At 43.8% G+C, this 23251-nt stretch overlaps 1 long non-coding RNA gene across 1 annotated transcript; it reads right to left on the reverse strand.

Annotated features, from left to right (window-relative positions):
* Positions 1–988: 988 nt before the first annotated feature.
* On the reverse strand, positions 989–18082 carry LOC119179708 (uncharacterized). The gene is made up of 3 exons (XR_005110856.2): positions 17989–18082; positions 13432–13502; positions 989–1184 (listed from the first exon to the last, which is right to left on the reverse strand). It is a non-coding gene; the product is annotated as an uncharacterized LOC119179708 (long non-coding RNA).
* Between the last annotated feature and the right edge of the window lie 5169 nt (positions 18083–23251).

A 23251-nucleotide genomic window follows, 5' to 3' on the forward strand; every position in this document is an offset into this window, starting at 1 on the left:
ATCACTGCAAAATTGCAAAACATGTTGTTCGCAACCAACCTGTGCTTTTGCCAATTGGCGGAATGCTGTCTCTGAATGATATTTTTGGTATTCGAAGTTTAACGTCCTAAACCATGAATATGATTCTGAGCACGCCCGTAGTGGAGGGCTCTGGAAATTTGGACCACTTGGGGCTCTTTTACGTGCGCCCAAAATGGGTCACACGGGCCTAAAACATCTTCATCTCCATCGAAATTCCAGCCTACACAGCCGGGATTCGATCCCGCGACCTCTGAGCCAGCAGTCGAGTGCCTAAGCCACTAGACCACCGCAGTGGGGCAACGCTGTATTTGGCAACAGAAAACAAGGCCAAGCAGTTGCAAGCAGTGAGTCGATTTGAGGTCACAGCTTTATTCTGCGGACGGGTACGCCGTCACCTGCTATTTTTCACGTTTCACAGGCTTTCTTTGTTAACAGGAAGCAATGGGCACTTGATTAGTACGTTTTTGAAAGTAGCAGACAGATGTAGTTTCATAATGTGCACATCGGCATCATTGACATTTCGATATATAGACGAGTACCTTTAAGATTGCATTATGGTAAAATTCTTTATTTATTGCCACAACGAAAATTGTGGTGGCTACAATAGTGTACTTGGAACTATGTACATTATGTTTGTCTAGCGTAGCTCAGTTCTTCAGTTTTTAAAATTGCGCTAAGTGATAATTGGGACAATTCGTATAACACACATGTGGCTACCAACGTATGTCTGTGCATGCATTTTTGCACATCTTTTGCACCACTGTATTACGTTTTTCTCAATGAAAAAAATACTGCACAAGAGCATTTCATTCGCGAGTTTCACATAACATCTATTTGCAAGGTACGTGAGATGTACCGAATTTCGTCAGCTGTATTTTTTTCTTGAGTTATCTGGCAGTATTTAGCAACCCGAAATGGCCCTATGTGCCCTGTTGCATCACACAGTTTAAACCATAGACTCGCTGGATTGTTGACATGCAGTACAACCTGTTTTATTTAATCGACATTGAGCAGGAAGTCTTGCAGGCAGGGGCACTCTTTAGATTTTCCTCAGTTTTCTTCTTTAACGCCAGCTTGTCCCTCTCGGCCGATCAAATTACACGCTTGGTTCACAAGTTCTTGAGCAATAGCGCAGGCCTCTCCTTCTCCCATGAGCATGGCCACTGAAAAAGTAACAATAAGACGAAGGAACGAAGGTCACATTTTGCAGTCTGTACAGAAAAACAACTTCACAAATTTTGGGCAGTAATGCGTAATGACCGACGAAATTCAGTTTTTATTAGAAATGATTACACATAAAACCTCACATGGTCCCCCATGTAGGCCCCTAAGACGACTTTATGACGAAATGGAATTTTTTAATCACTGCTGACTATCATACATCACGTAGGTAATGTAGAGCTAAAACCAATACTCGCAGGTCCTGGTGATATAGCAGAACATATTGTTACGGTTAGAGTTGAAGGGCATTTGTTCGCAGGGCAAGGTTGATAGTCTTGTAATAATGGAGTCGGTATCTGCACCAGTTCTCGCCTTCCTGCTTTCCTTATCTCTCGGCTCATACCCGTCGCATTTTCCGGATCCCAGACGAAGCACGCTGGGCGAATATGAATCACTCGGAACGGTTAGGGTGAAACCGTTTATGGTGAGTGACAAGTACCAGCTGGGTCCGGTTTGACCGACGGCCAGCTGTTGTCAGCTGTGCTACCATGGACGTCAAATCACTGAAGTGATCAACAATGATGAATGGGCTACTGTACTGGAATAAAAACTCACATAGGCCTCGTTTACGTTGGGGCGTTCACAACCACACAGTCTCCTTTGGAATATGCGACAGACTGATGGAGGCTGTCATAGCTTTCCTTAGATCGGTGTTGCGAAACGACAGTATGAAGACGAGCAATACGCCGGGCTTCTTCGGCTAGGCAGAGTGTCTTCGAGACAAAATAGTCATTATCGAAGTCTAATATTACAATAATATCAACGCAGCTTAACGGTGAACTTCTGTAAAGGTGGTAAAAAGGACTGTAATTGGGTGTCTCATGGTTGGACATGCTATACGCATAGGTAATGAAGGGGAAAACTTCATCCCAGTCTTTGTGGTCAAAAATTACGTACATGGCCAACATGTCAGTCGGAGTTTAGTTCGTACGTTTTACCAGCCTATTCATGGAGGATGAAACGGTAGGAGAGGCCCTGACGTCAATCACTGTGAAGCCGCAATGAAGCCGAAAGTCGGGCATATTTACTGCGCAAACTCTCCTCTCTTTTATACATCCGAATGTAAAGTAGAAGGTACGACTCTCTCTCCGGCTCGGAAAGCACGGGGCTTCGCCGCGCGTGTGTCGTGACGATCCGAAACCAATGAAACGGAGCTCAACATTCTGGGCCAGCGCTACACCTTCAGTGAAGTTATTTCGTCCGAGTATTAAACGCGAGTAACAGCTCACTGACAACGGAGCCAATACAAAAGAACGCGCGCTAGATGCACTGACAATGGCGAGTGTTTTCACTTCATTGATTCAGCAACTGAACAGACTACACGATAGGTCGTGCGCCTTCTACGATTGCATTCCGTCACGCGGCCCACGCAGCGCCCGGCCACTGTGTCCGTGTTGCGCGTGAAACTCACTGGCATCAGCATTCTGCGACCACGGTGATTTTGAGCACGGTGAAAGTGACACTTGAACACGGTTGCTGGTTCGTTGAGAGTACATGAAATGCTGGGGAGAGTATACGAAGCGGAACAGAAAAGGCGTTCAAATACGCACATGCAAGTTGTTACTGTACACAAAGAACATGAAACTACGTATGTGCACATGGTCCTCATTGCGTCTTGCTGGGCTCAGCAACTTCGTCCGTTGCTACAAGCAGGAGCACTGCCCAACTGTCACTTAACGGCAAGGCGTTCGTCGTCGTTCCGCTTCATCATGGTGCCCAGCACAATGTCGCCAAACACTAATTGCTTCATCTATCCGCGTCATCCGCCACACGACAAACGGATATACACTCATTCTACGCACTATTGAAGCCCTATGATGGACAAAATGATTTTTAAACGTTGCTAAGAGTAAGGTAGCTGCCAGGAGAACGCTGCGTCATTAATAACACGGCGCAGAGCACGGATATTGTCCGCCACGCCTCAGCGCGAGACCTGGGGAGGCACGCATGCCACCGCCAGCCACGGAAGCTCACTGCTAGACCAGCTTCACTGCGCAACACGTAACAATAGCAACGCTGCCATTGTGCCTAGTGAATATGGCCACCTCGATGTCATTTCCTCTTCACTTTTCACGTAGCGCACCGGCTGGGCATGCCCTCTCCTACCCTTCCTTCCTCCGTGAGCCCATTCGTCTAGCTGAGGGTGATAAGGGGATGAATGGCGGAACTGCGAATTGCACAGACGAACCAGTTCTTTGACGTGTCTGCAACGAACTGATGACCACGATCACTAATGATCACTTTTGGAGGGCCATGCCGAAGAATGATGAATCTAAGCCAAAACATGGCCACGCATGCCGCTGTCGAGAATTGTATCGCCGCAGTTTCTGCGTAACGATTCAGAAGGTCGACGCATACTATCACCCATCGATTGTTGTTGGAGGAGTGTGGAAAAGGGGCCCAAAATATTGATACCAACTTGATCAAATAGTAGATGAGGAGGTGTCAGTGGATGCAGGAGACCTGGGGCAGGAGTCGTAGGCCACTTGTAGCGTTGACATTGTTCGCAACTTGCGAAAGAGTGCTTGACTGTGTCCCGCATTCTGGGCCAGTAAAAGCGCTCTTGTGTACTATATAAAGTTCTGATGAATCCCAGATGACCAGCTGTCGAATCGGCGTGCGAAGCTTTCAGTATCTCAAATTATAGGCTCGGTGGTACGACTAGAAGGAAGCGTGCGCCTTTAGCTGAATAATTTGTCTTCTATAGAAGGCCGCGAGAGACACAAAAGTGGCTGATGGCTCGAGGACGCGATGTCGTGACAAGTAATGGCTCCAGGCTAAAATCAGCCTTTTGTTCTTTTTTGAGTAATTAAGTCTGGGAATGTGAAAGAAATAGAGGGAAAGCATTCGTAAAAACTGTCTTCTTCACACCCCCCACCGCGGTGGTCTAATGACTAAGGTACTCGGCTGCTGACCCACAGGTCACGGGATTGAATCCAGGCTTCGGGGGCTGTATTTCTGGTGGAGGCGGGAATGTTATAGGCCCGTGTGCTCAAATTCGGGTGCACGTTAAAGAACCCCAGGTGGTCGAAATTTCCGGAGCCCTCCCCTACGGCGTCTCTCATAGTGAAATGGTGGATTTGAAACGTTAAACCCCTCAAATCAATCAATCTTCTTCACACTCAGTCGTCTTCAGGGGATAGCGGGAGAGAGTGTCGGCATCTGCGTGGTGGCGTCGACTTGAACGAGACGACAAAGTCGTATTTTTGAAGTCGAAGAGCCTAACGCGCTTGTCGACCAGTCGGGTTATGAATATGCTTTAGCCAGCACAAAGCGTGATGGTCGGTAACGATTGTGAACGGATGTCCGTAAATATAAGATCAAAATTTGTGTACCGCAAAAACTACTGCCAAGCATTCTTGTCCTGTTATGGTAGAGTTCAGCTCAGCTTTGTTGAAACAGGGACTGGAATTAGCCACTAAGGGCTCAGCTCCTTGATGCCGCTGCACAAGTACAGCACCAATGCCGATGCCACCAGCATAAGCATGAACTTCTGTAGGAAAGAGTGCTTAGAAGTGACGCAATGTGCACCCCGACGTTAGTAAAATTTCAAGTGGCGGAACGCATTGTCGCAAGCTGAAGTCCTGTTTGAAAGGGACATCCTTTTGAATAAGACATGTTAGGGAATGCACTACGTGTGGAAACCTTGGAACAAAACGAAGAAAATATGAGCATAGGCTACAGAAGCTCCTCAATTCCAGCACCGATTTTGGTGGTTCGAAAGAGCTGATGGCCTTGATTTCTAGTGGGTCTGGTCTGACTCTATTTTAGTCAAAAAGATGTCCAAGTACTGATGTCTCCACTTCACCAAAACGACATTTCTTAGAGTTTATGACCAACCCGGCCTTTCGTATACAATTCGAAACAAGACTGAGACGTCTGTTATGCTCGTTCATTGTGCTGCCGAATATTATCACACCATATAGGGAGCAAAAACAAATTCTCATTAGGTCCTCGAAGAATTGTGTCCATAACTTGTTCGACCGTTGCCGGTGCATCACAAAGACCGAACCGCATACTAATGAATTCATAAAGACCATCAGGCGTCACAAAAGCCGTTTTCTCTTTGTCGTTTGGTTGCATGGGTATTTGCCACTACCATGATCGGAAATCCAGTGACAAAAAGTAGGCAGCGGAATGCAGGCAATCAATGACGTCATCAATTCTAGGAAGTGGATACACATCCTTTTTGGTTACCATATTTAGTTTTCTAGAGTTAATGCGAAACCGCCGTGATTCATCCTTCTTCTTTTCTAAGGTCACACGCGCTGCCCACGGACTAGACGACTCTTTGACAACATCTTTTCGTAACATGTCGGTGACCTGTTCAGCTATCACTGCCCTTTCTGTCGACAACAGGCGGTAAGGTTTTTGACAAACAAGATGTGCAGATCCAGTGTCAAATCTGTGATGAGCACGAGAACGCGGTAGTGAAGTCTCCGTGTCACCTTGTGTGAAATCGAACACCGAAAGATGTGTCACAAGGACTCTTGCAAGAGCGTGGCGTTCATGTGAGGGCAGCGACTTGCTGATCATTCTTAAGATCTGTTTTTCAAAACTGCTTCTCTGGGGGGCGCTTTTTTAGACTGCTGCTCTTCACCTAAAACGGTGATAGTGCTGTACGTGATTGCGTCGAACTCAGCAAGCTTCGTATTACGTGGAAGAATAGCAGGCACCGAAAAACAATTGAAAGCCCATAAGCTTGAGGCGCCATTCACAACTGTCACGAGAGAACGAGACACAAGTACAGTTTTCTTCACGCAACCCTTCGCCAGTGGTTGAATTTGCGCGCCATACAATGAAAGGTCGGCAACAGCAAGATTAACAGGAACACGCTATAGAGACCACGGCGCTAAAAGAGAACCATTCGACATGACTAAACAGTTTTTGCCCCGTAAACGTATCTAGGCAAGCGTAGAGAAAATCGCGTTATTCACCGTAATTTGCTTCTGCCACAATTAACGGATTCACCACAATACTGAAAAAAGTCCATCCCGAGAATCAAACCATGAAAGCACCTTTTAATACGAAACATTTAGTGACGAGATATTCAGCACCAAATAAAACACCTGCAACAAAATTATCTAGACAAATGAGGCACTCTCCGCTGACTCCACGAAACGTTGCACCACCATTCTACGGGAACATAACCTTCCGACCAAGCCTTTCCTTAAATGTGGCACTCATGACAGAAACCGTTACACCAGTATCCACTAACGCAGTTGCAGGCACACTATCATATAACACACATACTTTAATTTTGGACATCATAATAGGAAGAGGAGCAGATTGCAGAGACGGAGACCGGCTGACGACCTTACATCCATCGCTCGCGGCTGGCTTGTTTTCTGACGGAAGTGGTGGCGTAGAACTTACGTCGCCGTGGTGATCGTGAGCGATGTGAGCGACTGGTCGGTGGTGTCAGGCTGTGGTCTGATGCTTCCACCACTCCTCTGTGAGAGAAGGAAAAGGAAAATAGAGGGAAAAGAAAGGCAAGGAGGTTAACCAGCCTATAGGCAGCCGGTTTGCTACCCTGCGCATGGGGGAGGGATGGGGGAGATGAAAGAGAGCAGAGAGGGAAAATAGAAACAGCACATTCGGCAGCACATGCGCGCACACTCAGTCATAGTCCAGTCTTGTCTTTCGCGGTGTGTGACATTGCTGTTACAGTCGCTTGTTCAAGTCGGTGTCGCGTAGGAATTTCAACAGAGCTTTCGTCGCGTTCTGTTGCAGTGTCTTCTCTCGGGCACTCCACAGAATAGTGTCCACAGACATTTGGCTGTTGTCGATGCGCGCAAAAGCAGACGCCAGTGACTGTCTCTGGATTTCATACAATGGACAGTCACACAGGATGTGGTGTAGCGTCTCTTCGCGATGACAGGCATCGCAGAGAGCGTTGTCGGCCATTCCTATGACAAAGGAGTAAGATTTTGTAAATGCCACTCCTAGCCATACGCGATGAAGTAGGGTGGCTTCTCTTCGGTCGAGTCCAGTGGGCATGCGGAGAGCCATCAAATAGGACAGGTGGTGTTGACGATTCGTATCGATGCTTGGTGGGCACCATAGTGAAAACGTGATTTCACGCGCGAGTCGTCGAAGATTACTGGCAGCATCAGTCCTCGAAAGTGGTATGGCTTCTTTTCGTGTTCCTTCGAGGGCTGCCCGCGCGGCAGTATCGGCATGTTCGTTCCCTATGATGCCGCAATGACTTGGCAGCCATTGAAGCGTCACATGATGCCCTTTCTCGAGTAAAGTGTGGAGAAGGCATCGAATTTCGAAAACAAGCTGTTCGTACGGGCCGCGACGCAGTGCTGAGACCACCGCAACAATGGTCGATTTTCAGCGACTCAAGGGCTGCCCTACTCCTCTGTGAGAGTGGCGGAAGGTATTCCCAGGTGGCGAGCCTGTAGCGTTTGTCGCAAGATGTTCTGCTGGCCAATGATCATTGTTGACGCCTTCAAAGTTAGGCCAAGTCGGTGGTGGGCCATACCTCATCTGGCGGCGACGGTGAAAAAAACTAGAAATGAGATCTATGGCACCGCAGCTGTAGCAAACAGCTGAAGGGCAACCGACGTTGTAGACTTCAGGATAAGCCGCCATCGGACGCTGCGAGTAGTAGAAACAATTTTCTAAGTGCCGATTCGTGGTCGTACCCTGATAAGCGCGTTGTTCATGTGTCACGTCGTCAGGAAAGATATGGTGGTACTGTTGTAGAGGATCAGTCCGACTGTCTGCAACGCCTGGCATAGCGGACAGCGAAAAAAACCACCGGTGTAGCTTTGAGAGCATGAATAAAAACGCAACAGAACTGTTCGGTCTTCACGGCGTCAATGATTTGCTGTGTCGCTCGAGTTCCTCTCGGACAATTTGCCTCACAGTGGTCACAATGTTCCAATGCATACTGTAGCTGTCCTCAATGCCTGCAGCCATCGCATCATTTGCCAACCTGCCGACCTTTGGCGTGATACAGTGTAGCTTCAAGGACTCATATGTGCGGCAATGAATGATCACGTCAGTTACCGAATTGAGACTCTCCTTGCCAATCAAGTAGGTATACACGTCTTCGACAATAACTTTCAGAAGATGCCCGACTTTGTCCTTTTCTTACATACGAGGATTCACCGTCTTACACAACTTCAGGATCGTCTCAATGTACGTGGTAAGGGTCTCACTTGGCACTTGAGCACGCTGAAGTAATGTCTGTTCGGCTCGCTTTCTTTTCGCAGGGGAATTTCCGAAGTATTTTGTGTGTTGGATAGCGAAGTGATCCCAGGTTGTTAGCGACTCTTCGTGGTTCTCGAATCACACAAGAGCAGTGTCTATCAGGAAGAGAGCAACATTCACTAGCCTGCCGTAGCATCCCAGCCGTTGCCCTTGCTCACACGTTTGTACTGTGTGAGACATTCTTCCACGTCCTCGCCGGCTTTTCCCGAGAAAGGGCGCGGCTCCAACTGACGCATCCAGACACCAGGTGTCCGCGCCGGAGGAGCTGAAGATGACTGCAGGTCACCATGTTTCGACATCGCGTGTTCCGGTAGTCTTGGAGGCAGTCGCGCGAGGCGTCGGCTTCGGCGAGCACATAGCGGCAGTGGCTCCGTTGTCTTGAGCGATTACCCAGCACCTTCACCAAAAACTGTTATGCTTAAAGTCAAGGGATGTTTATTAACATAGCGAGGTTGATGGTCGGGTAATAATGGCGTCGGTATCTTGTCTTGTCTTGTCGCCTAGAAGACCTTGGCTCATACCACAAAGGGTATTGGCCACACTGTACCTTATAGTAGTTATTTTTTGTACAACGCTAGCTAAAAAAAGAGAGAAATTAGATAAGAACAACCATATTGTTGCTTTGAAAAAACGTGAAAAAGTTCAGAATAATTTGATAAACCAGAATATATAAAACAATTAAACAAGAATGAAGAAGGGGAACGAAGAATTGGATATATCTGGCAGTACCCCTAGCAGCGTATCCTTCTGGTTGCCTGAATGAACTTATGTAGCGCTGACAGAATAGCACTGCGGCCCGCACCCAAATGATTGGCTCCAAACGATAATAGGGTGGATGTATTAGCTGGCAATCCGAGCATAACAATCGGTCTCTCAAGAATTATGATGATGATGATGATGATGAACCTTCAGCTTTGCTGGCACTTGCCCACAAAGGGGGATCGGCCAAGAGCCGGGCGGCAGGATCATCACGTGTGCTAAGTCAGGCATTCAGGTAGTCTCGTAGCCGTAAATAACAACAATAGGCTAACAGGGTAATCTCTTTGTTGCCCTTAGGAACTCGCACACAGCAGAGAAAACCTCCCTGTGGCTATAACCTAGTGTAATCCCTCCGAAGGATAAAATGAGTTCCACGTTTATTTTTAAACCTAGCTTCTCAAGTGGTTCGACCAGGTGTCTTTTCCTTTCATAAGCATAACGTTGACAGGATAAAAAGAAATAATCTCTTCATTCCGATTCCTTGCAAAAGAGACACAACGGAGATGCTGTAAGTCCAGCTTTATGTAAGTAGTAATTCAGATGCGGAGTTCTGCATCGTAATCTGGTAATTGTAATTTGTAACAGCCGAGATACACACCACTGTTTGTTCCAGCAATATCTTAGATGTACGAAGTCTCTGACTTTATCCAATGATACTTTTTCTATTTCTTTGTGCAAACAAGCTTTTCTATATCTGAGTGCTGTTACGTAGGCGAAATCAGGTAAAATAGGCAAGAGCGGTTCGCTTAAAGATGCTTTGGCTAACGAGTCTGCCATCTCAATTGGATAAATCCCGCAGTGGCCAGGTATCCATAGCAAGTGAAATGTTTTCAGGTTTTCTGGTAATGATCTGCTAATCATACGCAATAATGTCAATTTTTTTGCGGTAGATAGTGCAGTGATACTGAGAGAGAATCCGTAAGTATGACCGCTTCTGATTCGCTTTCAGGAAGTTTACGAAGCGCTAGAATTATAGCAAATAATTCAGCGATGATTATAGGCGTGTAATGTGGTAATCGAACTGAGAAAGACCAGTCGAGAGAAGTACAGAAGATGCCTATTACAGCCTTTTCGTTCAATACGGATGCATCCATCGCAATAATGTTGTTTATGGACAGATGAGTCAAGTAATCTTCTTACCGAATATTTAAATAAGGAAGGGGCAGTTGTTTTGCATTAGTGGGGAAAATATCCTCAAATTTAATTTCAAGTTTTGAATTAGGTGTCTTCGTTATGCAAATCTGATCAATATTTACATTGAGAGGCTCTAGCAACGCTTGGACAAACCTAATCTAAGGGGAGTGTAGTCTAGACCATTGTGTTCCAAAGAATGCGGTTACTTCTTGAATAAAGACGTATGAAGCTTGTCGCAGAGACGAATTGAATATTTTTAAGAAAGTTTGAACTGTAAGTATTCTAAACCGAGTTAACAAAGGTGGAAGGCGCAATTCCACATACAAAACATTGTTCGCCACAAATTTGGGGAGTCCAAGACACAAGCGCAAAGCTTCTCTTTCTAGTAATATTAATTGTCTCATCTTGTAAGCCACGCTGCCTGAAAATAATACACACCCGAATTCCATAATAGGCCGCACATACATCTTGTAAATCATTATCAATGTACTCCTACGCAATCCTATTTTTCTGTTTCCCAATTTGCGTAACCACCCAAAGGCACGTGACGCTTTACAGCCAACCTCGTCTTTATGGCTTTTTCAATTTACGTCCTATTATATACGATGCCTAGGTATTTCAGGAAATCGACCTGGAGAATGAGCTGGGTACAATACATCAGGAAAGTGTTGGCACGATCCTTGAAAGAAAATGGCAGAAGCGCACTTTTTTTGACGTTCAATCACATATGGATATTGTCAAGCCATCCTTCTAGCATGCTCGTGTAATTCTGTAATGCCTGATACAATGAGTGCAGATCACTGTTTTTTGCGAAGAAAGCAATATCATCTGCATATACGTAAACTTGGATATCCTGATGAGTTTGAATGGAACTTACTAATATGTTGAATAACACCGGGGATAATACTGAGCCCTGAGGTGCACCTCGTGTCTGCTTATATTTTTTAGAAGAGCATCCATCCAAGAAGCAATAAAATTCTCTGTCTTTCACAAACTCTGTATTTCATGCTGTTATATATTTTGGAAAGTTATAGTCTTGCATCTGCTGGATTAGGATAGGATATTCCACTTTGTCGCACGCTTTAGCTAAGTCTAGAGTGACTAGTGCACAGTATTCGCGGTGATGCCGAGCCAGCTGTATGCGACTTTTCTAATCCACATGTGCACACCAAATGGAGAATCCCGATCTAAAGCCAATTTGTCTGGGGTTTAGTATTGAATGTTCATTGATGTAGTTTATTATACGGGCATTTAAGACTCTCTACAAGCTTGACCAGGTTAGATGTCAATGAAATAGGCCTTATGTTATCCATAGTAAACTCCATTCCCTGTTTCCTAAGTATCGGAATTATTTTGGAAAGCTTCCAATCGGCCGGAATCCAAGAATTTTTCAGTGAATAATTAACTATATTACGGATTTCATGTGGTGTTATTTCGTATAACACTTTACTCACTGTAGAGGTCACCCCATCAGGTCCGGGAGCAGCGGGTGGTAAGCCCTTCATCACATCCGCCAGCTCAGCTAAAGATACCTCCTGGAAATCATAATCCACCTTCCAAGAATTATTCGGCGCAGTGATGCACCAGTTCACGTCTTCCTCTTCTTCTCCTCTCTCAGCTCGTACCCATTGCAATATGTTTGCTTCATTGAAACGCTGACAAGGCCAGCTCTGCCGCCCGTCCACGTGAAGTGCAGTATTCTTGATGAATGAGTTCAATGGATCTCGACACCCTTTATTATTTTTTTCTTCAAAATTTTGCTATCTTCTTTGCTTCATCTGGCAGTGCCTGCTCGTAAAATAACTTTCTAATATGGTATATATATCGAAAGCTTTGTATCGATCAGAGCATTACTACCCGCACTCTCTCGGGACTTCCACTCACGAGAGATTCAAAAAGAGAGCTCCCATAAACCTGAATGAGCTTGCTCACTACAAGGCGCGAGGTCTCATTTTCATCAACCATTCAGTATTCCCCCGTTTACCTGCCGTTGTTAACATCAAGCACCATCCGACCAGTCATAACAAAATCACGCAGCACTTTTATCTCACCAGGTGAGACTTTCTCTTTTCTTACAATAAGTGGAATAGAGCGCAGTCTTCGATTCTCAGGCTACATCAGATGAGCTCGTATCCCACAGCGGCTTCAGTGCACAAAATTTATCAGACATTTATGCTAAAAGCTCACAAAGGCATTGCGATGAATTTGCTAGCCTAGACCACATGCTCCGTTTGAGCTCGTTCAAGAAGGAAGGAAAACTAAGGAGAAGCCCTGACGTCTTAAACTAAGGAGAGGTCATAGCAATCACTGCAGTCTCCTAATTGAAGAGACCGAATAAGATGGGAGCCAGCTGCAGCGTCCAGATCGTGAGCTGCATCAACTCATTCTAAAGAGATCGCCCTTTCAACTTTGGGATCAGATGTGTGAGAGCTGCGGCGCGGTGGCTGAAAAATCGCAACGATAAATGGTGAAGACGATGACGCTACAAGTTTTTTCTTTACAGCATACTTGATGCATGCACCGAAACACGAAGGTAATCTACTAGTTAAGAAGGCGATGCACATGAGGCCCCGTAACCTTATCGTGTTTCACTCTTAAAAGTAAGCTCAAGAACCTTCCAAGGTTTTGCTGGGGACTCTACAAGCAATGACACAGCGTCTGCTTTGTGCTGTCAAACTGCCGCGAGGCAAGCTTTAGCCTGTAGTTTTTAGGAGAACGTATTCGAAAGCCATCGAGCAGGTTGACGCGCAAAGAAGGGACTCAAATAAGGGTCGGTTGACGGCCTTATGAGCGCGTAAGGAGAGAGAGATAGTGGTTTGCGGAAATAGGATAACAGTACAGGGCGCTATTTTCTGCATTCCTTAGTGGGGGCGGTATGTGCCTTCGTTGAAGGGAACGAGTGAAAAGTTAGGCGTCGTAGTAAAATTCCGCTTAACACTTTCACATGGGGAGGTGATGAATCATACGAAAGCATTCGAAAGCGTGATGGTTACTATACAAGGTACATACCAAACAGACATCAAATTACACTTCATACGAGAGACAGAAAATGTTTTGTGCATGGTAGCTCACCTAAGAGAAGCCCGAAAATCGGAAAGGCGTACGCAGGAGACATCTTACTGAGGCTTGCGAGGAATTAATCACTGCAAGGAATGCGAAAGAAAATTATGGATTAGACTTTATGAATCAAGAATTACTAGGGGTAAGAGGGGGTTAGGGTTATGTAGAATTTATCATGCGTCATATTCTAGATTTGCTGAAATTCGACACATGCTCAAAAAGCCAATAGAGCACAAGAAAGGTTCGAAATGGCTTTGAGCACTTTTGAAGTATTACCGAATTCGTTCAGTGTGAGCGCTTTGCTGCTATATTAGTTTTAGTCTTCATTATGTATTTTAGAAACGAATCCAAATCGCATTACAATTGAAATAAATAAGCAAATCTATGGATGTGAACACATTTACTTTAAGCAAATCAGACACGTTATTATGATGGTATTTAGTATTAATGAAACCTTATTATACAACTTTAACAAATTATTCAAAAATCTTTGTCCTATTCCAGCCGATTCATTAAGGAGCATGTGGGTTTCATTATAGTAATATTGTCAAAAACATCTGTTCCACTCCACCAGATTGATTGATATGTGGGGTTTAACGTCCCAGAACTACCATATGATTATGAGAGACGCCTTCACTCCATCAGCGTACGCGGCAAAAAGATACATTTCAGAAGATATCTTTGTTGCAAGCGCGACCTTAAAATATCTGATGATGATCAATTCGGGGGGGTATGCACTGTACGCAAAAGAGTAAGTGCTCATGCTTTATAGAATAGTGACGCATATTGTGAACTTCCGATAAACGGACACGTTTTTTATGAGATGAGAAAGAAAAAAATGCAAGAAAATTATTTTTCTTACTGTACTCCTCACGTTATCTGATATTTAAACCATATAAAGTGCAAGATTTATAATAGATAATTTATTCGGTCACGTACGCTTCGACCTCACCGCTAGACGATTTGATCAAAAAATAGAGCAAAGTTTCAGCAACAATACAGCATTTGTTGAGCTAAACTGGTGCTCCGTGTCCAGACAATGACAATTACGGCTGTTTTGTTTTATGTTATAATGACATTTGTTGCGAAAGCCCTCTTATCAGAAAACTGAAGATTTAGGGGTAACTGTCTTGGTTTTAAAAGAAGGTATACATGGGAGAGGGAGACAGAATATTAGGCAGGCATGCAATAAGAAGAACAAGGCAGCAGGAAAGATAGTACGAAATTCATTGCTTGAAAATAGGAGAGAAATTTCTCCTGCAGTGGTTGCAGGCAGTCGGATGACGATGATGATGACGTAATGTGAGAGTGACAAAAAATATACCAATGCTGAAGATGTCATATTAGGATAAAAAATTACGATAAAATAGCGCTGCAATGAATAAAAAATAGTGCTACCTACGACAACGGCAGTATTTTCAGTACCATCTAGCCAATACGATGAGGCTTCCCGAACCATCTATGGGGTCTTATTTATGAATATACACTTGTCTGTTCAACCAAGCCAGTCAGAATTGTCTGTTCGGTCTAGTACTTGTTCTATAGAGCATAACATCATGTCAAGTGGCTATGAGATCTTTTACTGTCATGCACTAAAGATGTAACATATGATTCGCACAGTATTACATGTACCTGTCGAAACATGCGCACGCTCTGCCAAAGAAATATACTCCATTATTGATATAGAAGGCATGCTACATCATTTGGCGGATGTTCGTTTGGTGACAATCGGGGCATATTTCAGGCTACAGTTTTAGTTTTTAATCTTCACAGAAAAACTGTGCCCTTCAGAGAAGAACTCCAGCACACTTAAAATCCGCTTCAAAATTATTCCGACACACTGTAACAGCAAGTGATAAAATCTCGTGTCTCTCTATTACATACAGTCGGGCATAATATTGTTCTGCTGAATTGCCAGTTAGGTCAGTTGAAGTTCTTATAGCGACCACAGAGGAAGATATATTTGAGATTTTACACATTTATTTTAAATGCAATAGGCAACAATGTGGGCAAATTTTTATTAGTGGTTTATGAGCTTTCTAAAATGTTATGACGCTACTTTAGTAAGTACGCTGGTCCCTCGAGATAACAATACGAACGCTGGTGAGGTGTAAGAATGAAGACTTCGCGAGGTCCCTGCAAAACGAATACAGAAGTAATCGTGGCCGTACATCTTATTGAAGTAGCGACCCTTTATGGAAAGTGTAACGTCATGTTTCCTGCAACACTCTTCAAGTGTATTGTGGAATACCTGCATTTTTTCAGGATTTGTGAGAACGTCGGTATATATGGTTGCAGTGTAATAGAAAGCCCTGTGAACGCAAGAGATCTCTTGAAATCCTGGATGGGTACAACAACCTCAAGTGAGTGCCTTGTTATTATGTGAGTGAAGAGTAACTGGCGTCTCGTAAGGGGTCTGCTGAAACATAGAGTGAAATTGCAGACCCTGTATTCGTTGTCAGCGGCCATTTCTATTATGCCAATAAATGTAGGCCTGTACCACCTTGTCTCCGTCATAAAATATGTGTTGTTATTCGCAGTATGATGGTAGAGCTCAGCCCCTTCTATGACATTGTTGCAGATACTGAGGAGAGTTGGCAATGGCACTACAGTTGTTTTCAGTGTGTGGCGACCCGGTTACAGAACATATAAGCGAATGTGTGGTCTCTAAGCAGCATAGACATTATCTATGCCTTGGCATTTCGCCTTTATGACACTGAACTGTCTCCAGTATCAAAACAGAAACTGTACTCCCTACGTTTCTATAGTTTCGTACTGTTTATCGTTGACATGCGTCACCCTTCGCATCGTCATCATTCTCCTCCTCCTAAGTGTCTATACTAGGGTCAGATGCGACAACGAAATCTCAATGGGCTCTCTCATATTCACTATGGTATCTGACCAATCCTCGTGGGTATCAGATAACTAAAAATAAATGGCGTTAATTTAAGAAAAATTGGTCGTGCAAGCTTAGAGGCGCCGCACATCAAGTACGCGTGCGCTCGTGCGTTCCATTGCACTATGACAAGTACACCCAGATTTGATTACACATCAGAGCAAAACTATGCACTTCATACAATTCCCGTGTTGTGCAGGGATGATTCTGTTCTTGCTGGAGCACAAGCAATCCCCTCTTTTTAACGCTTAAATTGTAAAGCATCAAACAAATTTAGAAAGAGAAGTACTGACCACGTGCCTTTGAACGGGCACTCGTTTTATTACATTTGATTGACTCATAGAGTAAAACAAATAGAGAGAGAGTCAATTTGCCTACTTGGTATTATTTGACGGCAACCCTTTGCATCTATAGTTTTAATGAGCAATATCAGGATATTGTTTGTTGTATTTTATTCCAGAATAAGAAAGTGTATTTTGTAAAGTATCCTGGTCCCTATAGGTGGATTTTTTTTACTGCTGTAGCCGCGGACTGGACAGCATTTTGCAAATAAAAGCTGTAGAACGGTTTGCTGAAGGTGCATATACGAATATTCTGATTAGGTTGTTTTATGTTTAAATGTTGCAAATCTTCAAAACGTTGTGAAAACGAGTAAAATATCACGCATTTTAAACACCACACATTTTTCAATAATCTGCCAAGTAAAAAGTATGATCGAAGTAACAAGACGTTTGACCATCCAGCGAAACTTGCGTTGCTCTTGAAAAACTACAGAGTCAGCGAAACAACGCGGACGCTAATCCCATTCTTTTAGGATAACAATCATGATACTGAAGGTAATCAAGACTCCTTGATGTTTAGTTATTAGTTTAAAAAAACGTTTTCTAAGTAGCAGCTTAAGCACTGTACTTACTGGTAGATGTAACCCTCTAGTTAGAATTATTTAGAAGGCACTACTCTCTGCGGCATATGAGGCCACCTCATAAAAAATTGCAGTATTTTTTTATGTAAAATAGGTCGTGATTGTTTGTATAAAGCCGGTCCACATGTTTCAATAATGAAATTTTAGGCGTATGCTTTATCGCTGAAAAAGTGCTGATTGAGTTTAAGCCATATCACTGAAGTCTTTTTTGTTGAGGGATGTTTCTCGATTGACTTGCTTGGTGTGTTCAAGTATGCTAAGTGCCATTCAGTGCCGTATACGACTTTCTTTTTTCAAGAAAATTTTCAATCCCAGGGATCTACAGCATAGCTATTTGCGCGAAAAGCTAACGTGGTTGCTTGGGCGAGTTGCTACGACATGATTCACATAAAAAACAGCACCAATAGCGAGGGACAACAAAACAAGAAGACAGACAGCGGCAATGTGCCGCTGTCTGTCTTTATGTCTCTCTTTCTTGTCTCTCGTTATTGGCGCTGTTTTTATGTGAATCATTGCGAGAAGAGCAGTAATTAGAAAAATGAGTAAGACGAATACGGAAAACTTTGTTGTAAATACACCCTGTACCGAATCAAACCATGCATTCTATTTTTATAAAAAAGTACCGTGTAGAAAGCCTAATGTCGCAAACGCTTTCTAATCGGAAACACATAAAATAGCTGATGAACTGCTACACTGTATATCTTTCCTAAAGGCCTCTGGCTTTAACATCAATGAGTGGCATGAGTTTTACCTCAATATTCCCGGTCGCAGGACAGCAGCTGCTCAGGTATTGTGCTTAGGGCACCATTCAACTGCGCTTTTATGGGTCACACTGTAGGGCCACTGCGTCACACAAAAACAAATTAAAATGCAAGTGTAGAGCAAAACATGTATTCATCTCGCTAGTCGCCTAGAAGTAATACAGAAATTCAATAGGTTTAATATAAATAAATTTGTTGACGAGAGCATAAGATAACGTCGATGAACTGGCACTGTCTGATGGCAGGCAATTAAAGCAAATGTCACTCAGATATTTTTGACCTCTAGTTATTTTCAATAATCCAGATAAGAAGTGTAAATGTCCGATGGGATATTGTTACATATATTTTCCTAACCCTTTGTCTATAATGTAGAAGGTTGTCTTTTTGGCGAGGAAAATACTGAAATTTTTCGAAGATCTGCGATGTTCAGCGTTTGCTGTGTTGATAGTACAAATAGATTAGAAAACCAAATGTACTTTAATGCTCAATATAATTTGGTACTATCGAATTTGCAGTGATGCGCACATTGTGCTCGGAACATGATCTATAACTCAGTGGTATCAACAAATGAATTTGTTCTTAATGCATCAGCATTTGTCAAGCACATATTCCAAGAAACCTCATATACACGCAAGGCTAATTAATTGTTTCTTCAGATGCTGATAGTTCCATGTACAAAGCTTTATAGTTCCCAGAAATGTCTGAATTGTGCACGTCCTTCTCGCGTAGTTGCATTCATGAAATAGTAAGTGCTGCTTCAGCCTCCGCCATCTTCTGCCGCCGACTCAAGTTGGATCCCGGTGAAAACCTTGAAAATGCAACACACATTAAGCTTCCCCATGAATACTTACAACACATATACAGATTCGCAAGTAGCACTTCAGGCTTTCGTAACAGGCCAGGCTATGCTGAAATTCTCAAATTTCGTTTCATTGCACACATCCAAAGTTGTCTTACGCAGCAGCTACATCATTTAGCCTGCTATGGACCACTGCTTGCATAACTGCCTCGACTATGAACGCGCAGATGCAGTGCCCAAGAACTGCGGTGCTCAAGCAGCCACGTGTTGTGAGGCGGCCAACACAAACCTAGGTTCTCCGCTTCTCACATATCACGAGGTCCGGTAACATTACGTAGGCCAACGACCGTGAAGAACAACGTTACTAGAATGAACTCAGTTTCAAGGCTCAGTATCTGTGCAAGCGCAGGAAGATGGGCCGAACGGCGGTCGCGAAAACTAGCTTCGCTGCAGTCTGATCTTGCGCTTTACTCTCGACGCATCGTCCGCTACGGCAGTGTACCGCGGCTGTTCGCTGCGCTGTTCCTCGTGCCGGCTTTCCTGTTGTACTGTTATAGAACTTAACCGTTTATCATGCACTTCCAGTCGACATTCTCGAGTCGCATTTGTGGACTGAACAATGTCTCATGTATAGATTGGCCCGGATGTGTTGCTCATTGCAAGTTGGCTAAAAATCAATGTTCTGCTTATATTTAGGCTGTCTGCATTCGGTTGAACCTTCAAGTACGGAAAATTCTACGTGAATGAGCATTTTTAGGGCACCAGTTTTATGAAGAATGCAGCATTTTAACCACTGGCGTTTCGCTTAGACGAAAAACAGTCCAAAACGTCTGTAAAAGCCTCAAAAAGTTGATCTAATAAAATACAAATACAGTAGGTAGTCGTGTTTTCTACTCATTACAAAAAATATACTTTCTTAAAGAAACAGTACCAGTGCTTCGCACTGTTCAACAGGCAAATTTCCGCAATGGCTACCGATTGGAAAATTTGGAATCAACTTCACCTCCTCTCTCCCATTTTCCACCTTTTTAGAAAGCTCCTGATCGGTTTCTTTGCTAAAAATAGAAAAAAAAACTAATATTCACAAACAATATAGAACATAAACCTCACGCTCTCATGATGAGTGATAGAACTCAAAATACGCAGTTGCAGCCACTCTAACTTTTCATGCACAATCCAAACAAGGTCATCTATCAGGGGGGGTTTTGTGAAAAGCCTCTCGACAGTTTTCTCGTGTGCTTTTAATGTAGAAAGAAGACGGTGTACAGGATGATCTAAACATCCTTCTGGAAAACATCTCATCTGAAAGAGTGCACTTTGGTTTGGGCGCGCATGCTTTAAGGGTAGTAGAGGCCCTCTTTGCATGTTTTCACTTATTCAATTTTCACGACACTACCCACAGATGCAGCACACTCACGGTGGGCTACTGCGTGGGACACTGTGCTACACCTAGAAGTGACAGCGACATCTGTCACCGTTACTTGCCTCAAGGTTCAGAAACGAGAACGCTGTGATTGAAAAAGATATCTATTGCTGCAATATGAAAGAATTGAAACGAAAACCCTGGCCACTGGCAAAAAACCACCACTTACATACGTTTCCGTCAATTATTAGGGGAAATATATAATAAAAGTATCCACTGCTTATAAGGCAGCGAAATAGTTGGCAAATCATCCATTGTAAGTATCTACAGCGTCACTCATCGGTGCGTTTTGTCTTGCAGTTCTACGTCTGGCGGCTCCTCCAAACTGTGCACGGAGCCTTCGAGGGGCGCCATGCGTTTAGAGGTCGGAAGGGGGGGGGGAAGGGGGGTGATTGGCGTCTTCGTTATGAAGGAGGACAGGAGCAACAAGAGAGAAGGCAGGGATGTTAACCAGGCACATGCCTGGTTTGCTACGCTACGCTGGAAGAATGGGAAGAGGGATTACAAGATGAGAGACAGAGAGAGGGAACAAAAGCGAAAGATACAACAAAATTGGCCCGAATCTATATGTTACACTGCAAATGTCGTCGAAAGACGATAGTCTTGTGTCTGAAGAGAGTGAGAAAAACGTTTATTTGGTGTTCTGTGCAAAAAATCGCTGTATGGTATTCTGAAGGCACTGTGTTAGAGTGCCTCGAGCGTGTAGCGGAGGCGAACGAGCGCATCTCGGCACGTTAGACACAAGTGCCATCTGGCAGTTATCTTCGAAAACGAAGGCGTGCAGCCCACGGAGAAAGATGCGCGCCAGTATCGGAGGTGATAAGGTGTAGAACGCAAAGAGACGGGCACGTGCCACCACCATGACGTCGTAGCGAAGCGTTGGAACACCTTTATGAGCATTGCGTTGCACTGTCAGCGCAACGCAATTAAACGCTACATTCCTTGGAGTTACTTGTTTGTGCCTCTTCTAGTGTAAAGGCAGACATAGAAAACATTGAAGCGTTGTTGTGGCGCCTCAGATATGCGCAATAATTGCTTTTTAGTTGACAATTGCACAACTATGAACGATAAACCTTGAGCAATATTGTAGGGCACTGCGGATGGGGTTGGCTATTTGATGCCGTTTGAGGTATCGTTAGGGCGGACAAACAGACGAAGTTACAGACAGACAAACAGACAGACGGACGGACGGACGGACAGACAGACAGACAGACAGACAGACAGAAAGACCAAAATTTTTCTGTCGAAGGTCCCCAAGAAAGACTATCAATTTTGAAAGGATTGTCAGTCAATGGGCTGACGCGTGTGCAGCGGTGAGACAACACAAAAGTTAAAGGTCCTCACATAGGCCAGTAGTCCTCAAAAACCACAAGACGGCTTTGACTGCCTTTTGAGCCGACGAAGGACGCGTACGGTGCTCCAGTAAAATCTGCATCACCATCCTTTTTTACGAGAATTTCAGCTTCAATATGTGAGGTAGAATTGCTGGGAACAAGCACCGATAGGTACCGGGTGTGAGCTTCCACTTTCCAAGTCAGATCAAGACTTCTTGATCTGCAATACATGACAGTGGTGCGTTACGATACCGTCATTCTCACATTGAACGTCACAGACTTTGAGTTAGGTAGTCAGCTTTCTATCTTTCCGACACAAAGCTTGTAACCACTTTCTGAACGGCGCCAGACTTCTTGGGAGGTCTGTCACAGTCAACAATAATTTGTTTATACCCCAATCAAGACTGAATTATGAGAAACAATTGATTCATTTTAATACGCCTGATTTAAAAGTTCTTTTATTGTAACATGGTCTTAAATTGTTTCGATCATCTCGCCACTCTCCAAGGTTACTTTCATTCGAGGTATAAATTAACTTTCAGTGTATGCTTTCATATTTCTCTCAAATTAAGTTGTAAAACAAACGACTGTCTTTGACTTACACCTATGTTTATAAAGTTTATGCGTTGTATATATTTTGAACGTGATAGCTTTATAGAGCTAGTTTCAGAAAAATTTCAATGTTGGCGTCGCTGTCAGCGTCTCATTTTGTGAGCGACAAAACAAGATCTTGTACGCGACGAAAAAAAATTCAGAAACCTGCAAACAAAGAAAAATTCAGTACGAGGGGGAATCGAACCCCGGCTCTTCACGTAGCAGTCAGGTGTTATACCACAGAGGCACGCCGATAGTCGAAACTGATTATTCGGAAGAGAAAGAAGAACAATACGAAGTTCATGTAGTGGAAGTTTTCATTTTTATCATGTGCAGCCAAAAAAGCGAGGCCTTATGTTCACACTTCTTTTGTTCATCTAGTAGAAGGAATTTCTTCAATCGACGCAATATTGAGAGGTAGAAGTGTCGAATCACGTCAGGCGTCTAAAAATGAGAAATGCGCGACGACCTGTAGTTGGAAAGGCCCAGCCAACAGGGCACACCAACTTATGTTGTTTTACGCGTGCGTAAAGGCCTTTTTGCTGATTCGCAAAATGAACAATAATGGCGCAGTGAGCACTTCGCTCCTGTACTTGCAGTAAACATTCTACGATAGTTTGAATTGGACAGTGTTGCACGCACAGTCGTTCGTTCCCTCACGGCACGGTTGAGACATACACCGAGGTTGAAGCTATTCAAGTAATTCGAAAGGTGATTCGCACAGGGCCTGGTTATTGGTGTCTACTATTCAAGGCTAAGCTCAAGCGCTTTTGTAATTATTCTCTTTTAACTGTTGTGTTAATGTGTTCGCAATATACATAATACACAACGGCAGCACCTCTGCTGTATCCGCTAATTGCTACCGAATGTATTATTAATATTATTATTATTATTATTATTATTATTATTATTATTATTATTAATATTAGAAATATAATGTTTTTGCCCGAAATACGAAGTTTTCTAGGGTAACGTGCAAGGCTGGAGGAAACTTGCTTACGATTTTTCGTCTGCCAGCCTGTCACCAAAGGGCGAAAGAGATCGGAGGCTACATATGAGCTTCTAAAGCTGCTTATAGCAGCTTTTATGTTGGCCCACGGAAC

This window comes from Rhipicephalus microplus, chromosome 7 (assembly GCF_043290135.1).
Source record: "Rhipicephalus microplus isolate Deutch F79 chromosome 7, USDA_Rmic, whole genome shotgun sequence".
Lineage (NCBI taxonomy): Eukaryota > Metazoa > Arthropoda > Arachnida > Ixodida > Ixodidae > Rhipicephalus > Rhipicephalus microplus.